Source organism: Dermacentor andersoni, chromosome 1 (assembly GCF_023375885.2).
Source record: "Dermacentor andersoni chromosome 1, qqDerAnde1_hic_scaffold, whole genome shotgun sequence".
NCBI lineage: Eukaryota > Metazoa > Arthropoda > Arachnida > Ixodida > Ixodidae > Dermacentor > Dermacentor andersoni.
In genome coordinates this window covers 397,335,483-397,351,246 of record NC_092814.1, presented here as the reverse complement: position 1 = coordinate 397,351,246, position 15,764 = coordinate 397,335,483, and the positions used below count along the sequence as shown (strand labels likewise).

General features: G+C 45.6%; 1 protein-coding gene across 1 annotated transcript in view; it reads left to right on the top strand.

The window, feature by feature from the left end:
* LOC126518731 (protein obstructor-E-like) overlaps window positions 1-15,764 on the top strand; it is a 61,021-nt gene that overhangs the window by 28,207 nt on the left and 17,050 nt on the right. The gene's annotated exons all lie outside the window — the stretch shown is intronic.

Sequence of the window (15,764 nt, the reverse complement as noted above, 5' to 3'; positions counted from 1 at the left end):
ACCTTAGCGGAGCATTGGAAAGAATGACCGTTACTTCCCTTGAGGAGCGTCAGAAAAGGGCATCTGTTAATCTTCGAAGGAGTAACCGCACAGGGAGTAACAGTTCACCCCTTCGCACTTATGCCCTAAGGCTAGGAATCGTAGTGGCCGATCAGTTCCTCCGCTAAAGGAGTAACCCCAATACCCTATTTCCTCCTTTTGTTCTTAGAGTGTAGAACGGGGAGGGTTAATCAGGCGACCGCTCTCATCTCTGTAAGCCTGTATAGTTCTATTGAGTGCTGTTGTCGATCTTTCAGTCATCCGGCTTATTTAACGCTGCGAGATACTTTGAATAAACGGTTCAATTGTAAGGCCTCTCGCCTCAAGTGGTACTCGGGGGGGGGGGGGGGCTTTTTCGCTGCAAGAGATTTACAGCGTTTATCACCATTATCTTTATTCCACTTTCGCAGCCAGGAAGCCCATATATGCGTACTAAGGGCGCGAAGGCAATCGATTTGCGCACTTATTTTTCTTTTATCTCCATGTCTTCATGCGGAAATTAAAGAGGAATCATCGCATCATGACACGGCAACAACGGTATTTCCGTCAATGGTACGAAAATGAATAATTGCTACAAGCGCATAAATATTCCCCTAGCGTCGAGTGTTGGAGCAAGCGCTCCTTCGTGTGAGCCGTTAAACAGGCAGGACTCCAAAGTATACCGAAAGGCACCGCATAGATTTTCTTTGCACGTGCTAAGTAGATCGTGATCCCGCTGCTAGCGCCGGCAGATGCAGATGCGCCAGGATTCGCGCGCTCCGTTTACTTTCTCGGGCACCTGCACGTCGCTACAGTTGTACAAGATTCAGAAAGAAGATTTAATGGCTAGTGGGGCTTGCAAGAGTTCACCTATGCCATCGGTATATATTGCCACACAACTGTTTAGACAATGCAGTGAGGTCGTTCATATCACACTTCAAAGCACGAGCATCATTATCAAAGTATCTAATTCCTTTTGCAAGAACTTTAGCGGAAAACCTGATGCAGTGAAATGTGCCTGTTGCAAAATCATCTTCAAATTATTTTTGTATATCATCCTTCCTAGAGAGGAAGCAGGCGTCGTGCCACTCTGTGTTACTACCTAGTCTGATCCCTGCATATTTTATTCTGTGTCAACTGCATAGGGGTGTTTTCATATCCACTAATCGAATAGTAATATTCTGTCTATATGGCTTGTAGTGAAATGAAATGTTTATTTCTCTCACAGTTGCAGAGTAGACATGAACAGCGCACGCAGGTGAAAAAGCTGCTTGATAGAGCTCGAAAGCCACCTGGCGCTCGTTAAAAACAGTAAATTCACAATAACAAAGAACTCTAGCTTCATATAGGTTCCATGACTAATGTGTCGAACCGAACCCGGCCGGGCCTTGTCGGATACCGCCTGAATCGTTTGGGTGCGGGCAGGCTCCGCGCCGGCTCCAGGCCACGTTCGAAACCATCGGGCAGGGCACAGGCCGGGACCGGCCTGAAAAAATGGCGCGTGCATTCCTCTAGAACATCTACAGGGGTCGAGCAACTGGGTGAGCAAAGAATCAATCGGGACTATGCCGAACAGAAGGGCCAGTGGTGACAGCATGCTGTTCATGGAAGCCATGACAAGAAAGAAATAAAAACCATGGTGAAGTCACTGCAGGAACAGACAGACAGTGTTTCGACTCCACTCACGTGACCGCAGTAGACGTAGAAAACAAAAAGAATTCTCGTGTGTGTGCAGCTTTCCTAATCTTGTGCGCGAAACAGAGAACTTATATTCCTCAAAAGCTCTGGAAAACGTTTCTATTTTTCTGTTACACGAGTGCGCAGGTATTTGTAAGTCTTTTATTTTTCTGAATTCAATGATACGCACAAAAAGAAAAGGAAAATAATTATGGGGAACTGCGAAATGACAACATGAAAGCAAGTGGTCGAGCGTCGTCTTCTCGTTCTTTCTACTCTATTGTAACCTTCAATGAACAAGGACAGTCTGGTGGAGCGGATATTTGGAAAGTGAAGCTAATGAGCTGATAGCGGATGTGAGTTGGTGCTCTGAGTTTCTAAACATGAAGGGGCTGCAATGACGCTTGCGAAGAAAGTTCTAATTTCTGCGATAGAAAGAAGGTGCAGGGGGTGACAGGATGCACATTTAGTGTACAGCTGCAAGCTTCGTAATCATTTTCCTATTAACTTACGCTTCGTCACCAAAAGTATTGATGTCGTCTTCGCTCAACTACGGCATTTAGGAGATGTGCATAGAGGTTTTACGTGACCAAGTGCGACCTTAAATACAATGGTCAAATCAAAGCGTTTATGTTACGCAGACCACTTGTGCCCGATGTTTCATCACCTGCCATAGTTGACCCGGTTTCAAGAAATATCGTTTAAACTCTAGACCAAATTGGAGCAGCGCGTAAGTATAGGGTAGTTTGCGTAGTCTGGTCGCACAATGCAAGCTCTCAATAAAAGCATGCGGTCTGAATCCACCAACTCTCGATCCTCCTGTAGCCGCTTCAGGCACGATGAAAGGACAAGTACGCTGCCGAAATTACTCACTCCAGATGTTTGCAGTGTGAACGTAATTAAAACGGGGCCAATATTTGGGGTCTGACGGTGGCAGTGGGGTCGCAGTGCCAGCAACACCCAATGCTGTGGAATAGCCGCGGAGGGCTAAGCGTCTCGTCAATTCCGAAGCGACGAGATCTGAGGAAGAAATTGGCAGGCTTGACTACACATCGATGTTTGACTAGTCCTACGCCCCCCTTACAGAATGTTCGCAGCATTCTCTACCGCGATCCGAGCTACAACTTCATTGGAAGACCTGCACCTAAGAGAAAAAAAATGTCATTCAATTTCAATTTCAATTTTATTTTCCCGTCTTACAATGCAGATGGAGGGGTTGCAGAAGTAAGCTACACCAGGGCAGCTTGACAAGTCTACAAACATAATGTTCAGCAGGGAGGCAGTACTGGAACTTGTACAATTAAAAAGAAAACAGATAACTATAAGAAGTAATCACTAAAGTATACATGGAACTGCAATACGTACACGCAAGCATAATCAAGCCATGTTATTTAAACTCGTAGTATGAAGCTCTTCGCACGAACAAAAAAAACAAAACGAAATTAATCAGAATATAACCATTAAGAAGGGATGGAAGAATATAGTGAAGGTGTTTTTGTCCAAGTTTAAGTCGAGGTGTGGGTACTATCAATTCTTTGCCATGTCTTGTTGGTTAGATTAACGTTTTTTTCTTTCGTTCTGCTAATTTCCTGAGATTGGTTATAGTATTCCTTAATTTCCGATATAAAGATGACACTGAGGTGATATTTATAGAAGTTATGTACTTTAATCACTCTAGAATGACTAAATAAAGCTGCACATGGATGTCGGTATGACGTATTATACACAGGTCGGAGATACCTTTTTCGGATTAGCTGAATGCGTTCAAGGTTAGTGAAGGTTGTGGTACCCTAAACTAAGTGGCAATCATTCAAATGCGAGTTGAAGATTGGGTTGTGAATCAACATTTTAGTTTTTATAGGAAGGAAGTTTTTTGAACGACGCAGAGAACCAGTGATTTGAGCTATTTTGTTTGAGACGTAATTAGCGTGATAATCCCATGAAATATTGGAGGAAAGTATAACCCCTAGGCACTTGAACTGCTCTATTATTTATATAGTACGTGAATTTAAAATAATATCTTCACGTAGTGGGATAAGTTTATTTTTTGTTCTGAAAATTACACCCTTAGTCTTGCCCTCGTTGATCTTCATTGAATTAGCAATGTACCAATCCTAGAGGGCTTTCATGGCAACGTTGCATTGATCAATAATACTATGGGGCCCTATAACGTAAAACTATTCCAATATGCTTTTATTCCAATCTCATCACGTCGAAGTTGCGTAACCGCCAACGCAACCACTGGGCGGTAACCCGCTGTATTGTCTAAACAGACCAATCAAATGCTCTCCTCTTTTATATGATGTCACTTTTGTCGGATTTAAATATGAATAACATTGCCTGCACTGAGCGGCTTGTCTTATCAAATTGGCTGATACGAGGCGAGGAGCACGCTCAAGTGGAGAGGGATTCGATGGGGTCGAGCCAGTGCACTGAAAATCGATAACTGGAGGAACAGGGTTATGCGGGAGACTGGTCGGCTTTCTCTTACTTAGCTTGCGGTGGCTGGTCGAAAATCACGGTGGCATGCAACGGAAGGTAAGAATGCCGCTAAAAAGGATCCTCAGCAAAGAAAAGTTGCCTGAGCGAGGTCGTAAACGTACCGAAAGTGCTCGAAAACGTTACACGGCCACGCAAAAAGTTTTATTGTACTCAAATAAACCCATGCTCTCCGGCAGGTGTGAGTAGCCAGTGCCCGAGCGATCGGCGGCAGCCATCTTTTATGCATTTCGGAACGGCGCAGCGTGCAGCTATTCAGAAAAAAGATTTGTTCAGCATATTAGTGCATCTTTAACGCCTACACGTCACTTTGACGCGGTGAGCTTTCGCAGTTTTGTGACGTCGCGTGACAGGCAGGTTATGTGGGTGCAGCCCGAGAACTTTTGACCAATAGCGGAGGGCTATGGCGAAAAGGGGTTGAATCAGAAGTAGCTATTTTCCTTTTGTTCGGTTAAATCATGCATAATCAGTGTGTACGCGTCATTTCCGATGGAAGCTATCGCGCTTTTCGTGACGTCTCGTGACAGACAGGCGAAGTGGGGGTGGTTCAAGAAATTTCTTGACGAATCACGGAGGGCTGATTGCAGAAATGGAAAAGTTTGGAATAGCAGAGTTGAGTGGTTGTAGGCTATTGGTGGGATTAGCGTTGCAGTTGCTGCCGGCGATTGCTCCATCGTAGCGACACTTAAAATAAATCAATCACATGAATCAGACGCAGATGTCGCAATTACAAATAGTCACTCCTAAGGTCACCATGTGGAGGCCAAATCCGTGTCCTGCAGGTAATTTGAAAGAAGGCGAGAAACCTCTTTCCTACCCAACTGGTTCACGCGCGGGAAAACAATGTCCTGAAGAGAACTGTGAGGAATTCCTGTCTTCTTGAGGGACCCGAATAACACACTCCTTTCCGTGTTATACAGAGTACAGCACATAAGGTAATGTCGTTAATGGAGACAACGCCAGCCCAGTCTTATACATCCATGGAGGGGTACGAGCAGAGCCCGTGCGAATGTTTTACGTTATCGCGCCCATGATTTCCGCTCTTATGTCCGACATTCGAATTTCGAGTCGAGACTCAATGCCCTAGACTTTTCGTTGCTCCCATTAATCGAGACCACTGGAGAGAGGTTTGCTTTAGCGCACACGCTGCCACAGAGAGATCCATGATGCCCTGAAATCTCGCTCGTTGTCCACTGAGATGTTATAAGCAGCCACAACACAGACTTACCAGTTGCCTGTCCACACATGCGTGGTATAGCGCCACGCTTGCCATGCCACGCACAGCAGTTACTGTCTTTTTCCAAAATACTACGCGTCGGCATCGGTGCGATATTTATTCGGCAGCGCATGCCCATGATGTGAAGTGAACTTTTTCATTAAATTAACATCGTGTTGTGTACAAATGGGTGCTTCGTTTATAGTTACGCTCTCGACTAATGCGGCGCGAAATCTACGCTTCTCTGTAATAATTCCACGAAGCGTCGCTACGGGCTCCGCTAATAGTCAACTCCTTCTGGAGAAAGTGGCTTGCATGTGCCCGTAATATATACTGGTTTGATCTTATTCAGTTAGTTTCAGGAAATCTGTGCACAATGAAATGCAGCCTAGTTGTGATGATTACGTCAGAACGAACTGCATTTAAGAACTTGACTTGCCCAATGACCGTCGCATTCCCTTCATTCGGCAAGGGAGAGATTTTGTTAGAACAGGCTTCCGTGGACAGTTGTCCTAAGGCTATTGAGATCAGCGTGTATATCCGCAAAAACTATATGGCTGCTGCACGCAACAAAAGATCGTGTTATACCTCCCGCGTATCCGCAGCCATGCCTGTTTTTCGACAAGTGCCTTAGCAGCGTGCGCAACATCTTTGTAAGTAAATATGAAGTGCTGGCTAAGGGCAGCCATCCCACAAATGTCATAAATAGCGAAGTCGACGCCATCGCGTAACAGTAGCTTTGCAGGAAGTGCAACATTCAGAAGCTCTTGGACGTTATGCAAAGAGAGGATGAACTGTGCATAGCTGTCCTATACGGTGTCTTAAGTGTCAAGCAAGAACACAAGTGAAAAGGAGAGACTATGGAACTACTTGTTTCTGAAAAACTTCAAGAGGTTATTAAAAAACACCAAAATGCTCCGTGTGCATGCATAATATGAGTTGAGTTTTTCGAACAATTTATTAAGGCGAAATTCTTAAGTGGCTTGTTCCACCATGGCTTTGAACAAAACGCGGTGTTAGTCGAGTGGTACAAAAATTATCATCATCGGCAATGGCCCATGCCCCCTTAAGCAAACAAAAATGCAATGGCTCATACACCCTTAAGCAATTGCTGAGCCCTTTATGCAGAGACTACAAGGGCTCAGAAAAGTTAAACAAACAGTGCATACATTCATTGAAATCACCCATACAACACATAGAAGAGCATGCGTTTCAATAAAGAAGCTCAAAACAAACATCTGAACCATCAATAAAGCATTGCGTACCCCATCAGAAGCACGGAACGGCCGAGGATGCTCACCAAGCGAGCAACTAGGTGCGGCGTGCGAAACAGCGCGAGCAAGGTGTTCGACTGCGTGTGTTGCTTTCCCTTGCGAAGAGGATGTAACGTTAAGTGTAATGCCACAACCACTGGCACGCGTCGGAAAGCTTCAGCACGCGCCGAAGCGGCAAAAGTGTCGGTCGGGAACACGGCGAAGCGTGACGACGCGCAGCGATTATGTCTTCTGCCGATGCTAGAAGTTTGCTGACGCGAAGCGAAGCTGCGCCGGTGTGCACCAATGAGAGGCTGCGACGCGTCGCAAGCGTCAACCAATCGGAGGCTGCGAATCCTCCGGCTTCTATGCCTATGATGGCTGCCCATGCAAAGGCGCCGGCACCAATGATCGTCGGAGTTCTTTGGACGCACGACGCGCACGACAGTGTTCCTAAAAGACAGTGTTGTAATAGCAGGCCGACAACCACCCGATCGACCGACCGACGACCATAGGTTGTGGCAGTGCGAAATAGATCCGAAGCGACTTCGAACAACACCGACTAATCCAACCTGCCCGCTGGGTTCCGCCGGGCTCGGCACGATCGTCTGCTAAAGCAGCCAACCGAATCGCGATTGCCGCAACGTCTGTGCTTGTTGTATGTGTATGTTGTGCTCAAAACGAATGGAAACATGTTTACGAGCACCGAAGTCTGGATTATCAGCACTCGCCTATCGCCGATGTTGTTTACGTTACGCGTAGGCCTAGCGCGTCCATCGAGTTCGTAACTGGCGAGTGAACGAACCCAGCTGAGAAACTCTGTTGAAGGAAATGAATTTTCAGGTCTGTTTGGTGCTGCAGTAATTTAAAATATGGCACTCCTGACTTTGTGTGATGTGGTGAATGAACCGTGTGGAACTTGGAGTGGTCAACCACGGCGTGTTTCGTGTCGCGCCGGGTGACTCAAGTTTAACGGGCAAACTCTGCGCTGTTTCCAGTGGTAAAGATAACTTCCGAAAGCGAAATACACTAGTAGCCGAACTGTGGGAAGTACTTACATAATCAGCCGTGCCGCCCGTTTCAGCTGACGCTGCGCTCTTCTATTCGGAATGTGAATCTACTTCAGTACAAGTTCACTGTGCTCCTTCACTAACTTCTTTCAAGTGCATTCGTCTTTTGGCCTAGTTGGAGATAAATCACTCGCGTAGCAATCAAGAAAACTGGCGCACTGAAGCATACGTGACAACGCAGTCATGTTTGAGTCGGTGTGTCCTTATACTTGAGCACTGCAAAAAGAAATCTGGTTGCAACGTCTGCCCCATGCGCAGTGCATAGCAGGACCTGCATCATGCAAGACCTATGCATGTAGCAGCGTATACCATGATTGCTTCGATGCCTGCTTCTGAAGCAGCAAGTACTGAGTCAATGAAACTGTAATTGATTTTTCATCTCACTTTTTGTTTATGGAAAGTGTAGATGGTGTGAGTGGATTGTGTGAGTGAACTTGGTATGCTTAAACTGCTGGAATCCCTTCAGCTTCTACTAAAATGTTTCTTGCTGCGATACAGTAAATCGTAGTCAGGACAAAGATCTACTCAAAACCAAGTTACTAAGGCATCTGCGCAGAATGTGTTTGATTAACAAGTTAACACTTCCACAACAACAATATGCCGATGCACAGCATATGTGCTTGCAATAAATATATTCCATAAAGGTGAACAACTGGGCCTACAATAACAAACTTTGTAGTAGCACTGCAAAAGGTGCTGCCATGCGTATCAGCCACAACAAAACTGCTGCACGTCGAACCTACTTCCTTGGAGGCACCTCTATAAAGACGCTTCGGGCCCTTCCCATTCTGGGTGTAACATTTAGCTCTTCTCTCAACTTTTCCGCATATGTCACCAGCACTGTATCTAAGCATCGGCCCATTCTTGGGTTTGTGTCCCGTGTCTCGCTTCCCTGATGACGTAAGGTTTTCCGAGCACTCCACGCTTCTATCATTCTGTTACCACTTGAGTACTGCTCATCTAGTTACCGTACCAAACTCGCGACGCTAACAAACATAAGCTTGTTCAGCGCCGGACAACACGCACCCTCTACCCCCGTCTTTTCTGTTGTCGCAAGCTCATGTCAGCCAATGAGGATTGCCTCAAACCCCTCAAGTAGCACACCCTGCAATACCAGCGCAACATTGCACTAGTCTATACTGCAAGGTGCTTGACGGCTCTCTGAACAGCACTAATATTTGTTCAGTTCGTTTGAACAAGTGGTCAGCACGCCCGAGCCCTGATCGCGCCTCTATGGACCGACACCACAACTCCATGATTATATCTGGCATACAGAGCTTTCGCTCCACCCCCCTTGGCCATTTGGATTCTCCTTCCTTGGAACCAGACTGAATTGGCACTCCTGCGTGTTGTACTCCCGTCGAATGTGTGCGTGTGTGCCGTGCTGTGTTCTTGAGCAAGTGTGTGTGTGTGTGTGCGTGTGTGTGCACGTGGAGGGGAAGGAGGTGTCTTCTGCATCCTGCTAATTCCTGCTCTAGATGGCTAATTATCAGACACTCTAACGCACAGGCATCAGCCTTTTTTTAGTCTAGAGTGCCAAGTTACCACTAAGATTAATATTGTTATTATATTATTATTATTATTATTATTCTCACTACGACCACATTGACTGTGTTGAAGCCAGCGTGGCACATAATTCAAAATATTTGTGGAGCATTGTGCGCTCTCACTCTTCTAAAAAGAGTGCGAAAGATGTACGTCTTCTTCATGATAATAGTGGTGCTGTCTCGAACACTGCTGATGCCTTTCCAGAACATTTCTGTTTGTTATATGGCGTGAAATGTGCTTCAAGTAACCTTCCTTCTCAGTTTGGCACAGTGTGTGCGCTATCAGTCAATGAAAACCTTGTTTTCAAGTGTATGAAGTGCCTTAAACCTTCCCTTTCTTGTGGTGTTGATGGTATTTCTTCCGCAGAGCTTAACCCTTTTAGACGCTGTGTACACAATTGTTCACACCAGGAGAGTGCATCAATAGCAAAACCACCGATGAAAGTAATGGTATTTAAAATGTGTTTCATACATCTTGAAACATTTATTATTGGAACTGGGCTGCAGTTTGAATAACGTGCAGAATGTTTTAGCAAAATGAGTGGGAAGGTAGACGGCTGGGTGTTTTTACTCTGTGTCTATATGTTGTATGTAGCGGGTTCACTTCTTTCATTGTTTTTTATAATGCCGTGCCCCAGGCATAAATTTTCAAGTGGCTGGATAAGTGCTTTTCAAGCTTTTCAAAACACGAAATAGTACATGTTCTCATATTTTGTGTTCCTGTAGTGAGTTTTTGCATGGAATCAAAATTTTGTAAACTTGACAAAATTCGCTAAACAATTGAAAATTCTTAATATTTTCTGCAGCTCTACACTTTCTACGTTTCTGAAGATGCAAGAGATGTGGTGAAAGCAACTTTTCAATCAACGGGATAAAGTGGCATCTGAAAGGGTTAAGACGTATGGAAGAATACTTGTTACCTGTTCTCACAAACATCTTCAATAGTTCCTTAACGTGTAGTACCTTTTCTAGCACTCGGAAGGTAGCATGGACATTGCCCATGCAAAAATCAGGTGTTAGATGTGCAGTTGCTAACTGCCGATCTATATCTATCATCTGCAGTGCGTCAAAAGTATTTGAATCAATGTTGGATTCCTTGCTTTCTGTTAGTGCTCAGAGCATTTTAATAAATGAACAGCATGAATTTGTGTACCGACAACTTAAAACTATTTGAGATTGTCAACAGTGTTGACCACTCCATCGACTTCCACAAAGACATTTTTTATGTCTCAAACTGGTGCAGAAACTATAAGTACTCTTAAATGCTTCCTAAACTATTGCATTAAGTTGTATGCAGAAAACGCACCATGTGAAATTTTGATACACCCTACGTGATGCTCCATTCCTCATGGTCGATGAAACGAAAGATCTTGGTGTGTACTTCGACAAAATGCTAAGCTTTTCTTCACATAGATAACTACACAACATGCCTTTCACGCTCTTGGAATCGCATGCCGTATATTGCATGATTTTCACTCACCTATTGTGTTTCTGAAATTCTGCTGTGTGCCGCCAACTACCTCTGTAGGAGGGGGTGCAACGAGCAAATCTAATTCTGATCTCATTGAACGCATCCAGAATAAATTGATATCTATCCTAAAGCACCACCTTTGCCATTCTGGCGACCACAGTTGAGCCTTCTCAAATGTACTTCAACTCGCACCTCTAGATTCAAGACATAATTATTCACACCTTTTGTTCCTGTATAAGGTGGTCCATGACATTATACATTCCCTAAAGCTTCTGGATCATATGCATTTGTTCGTGCCGCAACAGTATACCAGGTAGCATTCCACATTCGTTGCCTGGCCTTGTTGCAAAATTGTGCTGTATAAGACTCGAGTCCAAAACATACTTCAGAGTTCATTTCCTGTATTTTGTGTTTCTGTAGATAATCACGTAGGATTAACTCTCTTTTACTTTTCCTCGTTTCCTTTTCTTCTTATTTGTTTCTCTATCTTGCATTTTTTTTGTCTACCGCATTCATGTTTTCTGCACATTTTGTCTCGCATAGTGCTCGTTAAGTGCACCAGTACAAAGGCGCTCTAGCTGTTCCTGGGCACTACAATGAACATCTGAATGGTTGATTATTATCGTTGTATAAAATTGTGCTTTTTAAGTATGTACTAGTATACTATTTCAGTGCAGTAGCTTTAGTGCAATGAATAAAGGTCATGAATTAAGAAAGTGCAATAATAATGTGCTATGTGCCTGATCATATGCATTATATTATTAATTCCTTCTGAGTTTTAATAATGGCAGGCTACAGTATCCTGTGATGCGCCAGAAAATAATATGCCGCAGCAATTATTGCGTGCCTCACAGAACAAATTGAATATATCTTTCTTAGTCAAAACATCATAGCAGGCTGAAAACGATAAAGTGCATTTTTTTTCTTGTGCTGACGAAGTGTACAAATTGTGAAAATAACCTCTTTATATATTTCTTATACTATGCAAATGAGCTGCTCCCATGCATTCGAATAAGCGCTTCAATAGTACGACTTGGCAGAGGGCAACGAAAGACCCCTATTAAAACCCTCCAATTCTGCAGCTTGTATTATCGACGGTATGTCATTTCATTAATAAAAGAAAGACAAACTTGACATGTCGAAACCAGTTGCAATAGAACATGGCCCTTACACTGTGAAAATGTTTTGTAGCAATACACTCATTGTGAAGGCCTCCGGATGCGCTGTTGATGCATCAAAACAACCTAGAATAACAGAGGTGCTCCATGGGCTAGATTTGACAGAATCAAAACTTGGGGGGAGAAAAGCTACGAGCTACATAAATTTTAGCCATTCTAGATTTTTTTTGTGAGTGCTAGAGGTGTTTCAATTCTTTTTTGCTGATTTTCTCAGAACCCACTTTTTCACGTGTCTTTCGTGCACCAACAAGCATAATTATATTGACACAGATGCTTTATCTGTATCTGGTTACCGCATTTCATCGGCTAAAAAATGTTAAACGCTATAGCTCGGTGCAGGATGCGCCTGAACGTATCGGAAGTTTCGCGAATGTTATCGATGGTTCTGTCTGTTGTCAACGAACCTTGTTAATCTGATTGCATACGCGACACGAATTGTGCAGTGGTTGGGGCATAAGAGAAACGTCGATGGCGCGAGCATGCCACACTATACGCGCGCGCGAAGCCACCGCTAGGCGTCGAAAACGAGCCGAAGAAGCCCAACTGCGAAAGCAGCAACGCGACGATGCGAGACGGCAACGTAGATAGGGTGCCGAAGCTCGCAGACAACGGCTTGTCAAACGTTTAGAGAACACTGAGGCTCCTTATGTCTTGCATGAAGTCTGACCCCTAAGACCGTATAATTTAATGCATTATGAAGAGTGCAGCAGGCTTTCGCCTTCACGTATTACAGGAGTGTAACATGCTGCCTAACTTTTTTTATGTAATTTGGCTTACCAACTCGGGCGATTTTTTTTATTTGAGTACCTTATCGCGCAATGAAGCTCTCTCACTGGCAGAATACACCGGTTAGATTGGCGGGAGTACGATGATAATGACTTCATTTGCCATCTTGATTGCTGTCACTATAAGTCAAGCGTTGTAGTTTTCTTTTTTGGGAGATTTCATTATTGAAAATCTGTCATATGCACAAAGTACGCCCAATCTGCTCTTTCTTTTACGAACATGGTTTTTTCTCGCGGTTTCTCCGAAGCAGCGCTTGTTGTCCATGAGTATATGTCCACGAAGTCCCCTTTTCCCTGTGCACGTTGCATCAAATAAACGGCGGTGCTGTCGTCGTAAGTGTGCGCGCAACAGAGAAACTTCAGCTTAGGCTTCTGTTACGTGTACATCTGATTCATCACGGTCGCAAAGTGCCATGTTGTGTCTCCAGAGTGCCCTGACCAACAGTCTCCTATACCATCGTGAGAACAAAGGCTAAAATTCTCCATTTGTCTTGTGCTTTTCTATCCACCTGGATGAGTTTTTTCGTCAGACCTATATGAGGCCTCTCCACATAGCAGCAGCCACCGGCACTGTGGGCTCATAGGCGAGTATTAGTCAACCCCACGCCGAACAAGGCATGTGGTTCGAGCTGGCTAGAACTGTCACACTATGGATCCATCCAAACACTTTCCCTTTTAGTGCGCAGAGATGTATACCTTGGGCGCTATAACGTGAAACTGTTCGAAACTTTTTTACTCCAATTCTGCAATCAGCCCTCCGCGATTCGTCAAAATCATTTTTGGACCACCCCCATTTCACCTGTCTGTCACGCGATGTCACGTAAACCGCGATAGCTCCCCATCTGATATGACTTGCGTACACGCTGATTATGCATGATTTGACCGAAAAACGAAAAAGAGTTATTTCTGATACGACGCCTTTTCGTCATTAGCCCCTTGGCTATTGGTCAAAAGTTTTCTGGCTGCATCCACTTCACCTGCCTTTGACGCGACGTCACAAAACCGCAAGAACTCACCGCGTCAAAGTGACGTTTATGCATTAAAGATGCATTAATATGCCGAACAAAATTGAATTTTCTTCTGAATAGCCGCAGGTTGCCGCCTTCCGAAAGGAATAAGAGATGGCTGCCGCCGATCGCTCAGGCGCTGGCTACTCGCACCAGCCGGAGAGCATAGGTTTATTTGCGTATAATAAAACTTCTTGCGTGGCCGTGTAACGTTTTCGAGCACTTTTGGCACGTTTACGACTTCATTCTGCCAACTCTTCATTACTGAGGATCCGTTTTAGCGTTATTCTTACGCTTCCATTGCATGCCACCGCGATTTTCGATCAGCCACCGCAAGCTACGTAAGGGAACGCGGATCAATCGCCGACGCCGGCACCACCTTCTTCACCCGGTTGTCGACTTTCATTGCAGTGGCTCGGCGCTATCGAATCCCTCTCCACTTGAGCGTGATCCTCGCCTCCTGTCAGCCAATTAGATAAGACAAGCCACTCAATGTAGACAATGTTTTTCGGTTTTCAAGCAAACAAAAGCGACACCAATGAACGAGGACAGCGTTTGATTGGATTGTTCGGACAACCTTGCGGGTGACCGCCCGGTGCTTGCGTTGGCGGTTACGCAAATTTGACGTCAGGAGATTGGAATAGCAACATATTGGAATAGTTATACGTTATAGGGCCCCTTGTGTGCAACAATCTGTTGTATTTTCCTGTATGGGAAAGCAGGCACAAGTTGTCTAAACGCATCAAATTGCAGCATCCTTTCGAATCAATGCAAGTTAATTCTTGGAACATTCTAGTCACTAAAATATCGCGTTTGATGTGGGCGTTCAGGCAAGAAGCAAATGAACCGGAAGCAGAAAAAACGGGCTCCCGTGACAAGTGCGAGTCGGTGCAGCAGCAAACGTGAAGCCGGCCTTACACTAATGACCACTTCTCGAAAGCCTTCCAGAAACACTCGTCGCAGAAAACGCTCGCAGCGGTATGTGGCGCACACGACGCTAGTGGCGCACACACTCTGTGGCGCCCCCTACCAACAGTGTCCCGGATTGCTCTCGCACCGGAACTCAGCCGAAAGTGGTGCCGAATCACTTGCCAGGAATTCCGGTACAGCAGCGGCATCACTTGTTCTCGCGTCGAACAACACGAGGACCGCGCAAAATGCGGCTTCCCGATCGGAGCCAACAAGCAGGCCACGCGTATCTCAGCACCGCACCACTTTTCGTGTTTTTCTTTCTCTCGTCCCTCGCTTCTCGTGCCCTCTCCCGGATGCCAAAGCTAAGCGACGCAGCGGGAGAGGGTGGTGAGTTACCGGCGGTAGCTCGACACGGAAGACCGGTCGTCAGCGACGTCGGTGACGTTGGACGGGGCGCGCGCGACACGGTCGTGCCGGCACCGCCGGCTGCGGGTCACACCGTGAGTCTCGTGCGCGAGGGACCGGTGGCCGACATTTTTGGTCTCCTACCCTGGGCGATGAATTATTCAGGACAGCTGAGCACGAGCCGACGCGTGCCTGCACTCGAGGCGGAAGAAGCGTCCACACGTGCCCGAGGGGAAACTGCATCGCTGGTGCGCTTTCCTGAGGATGCCGTCTGACAAGACCGCCGCATTAATCGAGAATGGAGTGTTCTTCCTGTCCCAGAGTAGCTTGTGCGTTCACCAGACACCTGTGTCGCCCATGTCGGGCGCCCTTCTGGGCACACTCCGCATTTGCATCGCGCTTTATGCAGAGGCAAATCCTGCGCTCTTTCACACTTCTACAAAGAGACCAGCAAACATGGCACTGCGACACAATTTCCGCCTGTAAACACCTGTTTATGCACTTGGCATCGGAAACACACAGCGAGCCGCATATTCTAGGGAAACATTTGCGGGGAAAGCTGAGCCAAGTGCAAACGCTTTTCAGAGACTACAAAGGAAGGCCTCAAGCGTCACCCTGTGCCGGTACATTTGACGACGGTAGTACGCACTACGAACAACAACCGCAAACTTGTCGGGCCGTTCGCTTGCTGTACACCTCTTAATTATTCCCGAGATAACAGCAATC